The 871-nt window shown below is 45.2% G+C and overlaps 1 non-coding gene across 1 annotated transcript; it reads left to right on the top strand.

The window, feature by feature from the left end:
* LOC127297857 (U5 spliceosomal RNA) lies at positions 1-119 on the top strand. Its single transcript, XR_007849539.1, has one exon. It is a non-coding gene; the product is annotated as a U5 spliceosomal RNA (small nuclear RNA).
* Positions 120-871: the final 752 nt, after the last annotated feature.

Here is an 871-nt window from a genome sequence, read left to right as displayed (position 1 = left end):
AGCTGTGCAGCGGGCACAAAGCGAACTATTATTTCACCTTTTACTAAAGAATACCGTGTGCACATTGCAATTTGCAGCAAACTCTAATTTTTAGAGGGGATTCTCCTTGTTTGGAGAGACCCTACAATGCAAGACTAAATAAGTATCAAGTTGATATATTTTCGATAAAGAGAATATATTAATATAAAATGATACCAATTACATCCAGCTTCTGCAACAACGCAATGCCCTAAAACATTACGGATGCACACAACAATAAAATAGAAAAATAAAACTAAGAAATAAAAGTCCCGCTACAGTATCTCAACCCTAGCAACAGTAGTACAACCGCCACCAAGACAACACCTGAAATTCAGATTCTTCAAAAGCGACGCCTCCAAGAAGGGAACAGTGCACCAGCACCGTCGTCGTCCAATCAAAGATCTTAGGTTTTCACCGTGAAGATAGTCTCCGCTCTCAAAACAATGCCTTCAACAAGAACATTGCCAGGCACAACCAGTTAAGGCCAGACCTTGGATTTTCACCCTGAAAGGTAAGACTCCGAACTTCACATGTGCTGCCGGCCCCACTTCCATACCACTGGTCCGAAGTCCGGAACACCAAGCAAGCCCCTCAACAGCGCAAAGACTTGAACCTCCATTAGCTAGTCCACCAATCCGGCCTTCATGATATTCTCTTCTTCTGACTTCACCATGGATCAGCTATCACTTGGTGTGAACACAGAAAAAAGCTTCGCGCCGCTCCCTCCAGACCAAACGGTCGAAATAAAAGCATGGGTGCGCACGACCGAATACCACCGATCCAGCAAACTCTAGGCAATAGAGCGATGTTACACCTGCCAGCGGTGCCTTCCGGAACTCAACACTCCGGC

This window comes from Lolium perenne, chromosome 4, assembly GCF_019359855.2.
Source record: "Lolium perenne isolate Kyuss_39 chromosome 4, Kyuss_2.0, whole genome shotgun sequence".
Taxonomy (NCBI): domain Eukaryota; kingdom Viridiplantae; phylum Streptophyta; class Magnoliopsida; order Poales; family Poaceae; genus Lolium; species Lolium perenne.
Note: the sequence above shows the minus strand (reverse complement) of the source record. Positions and strands in the feature narration are given on the sequence as shown.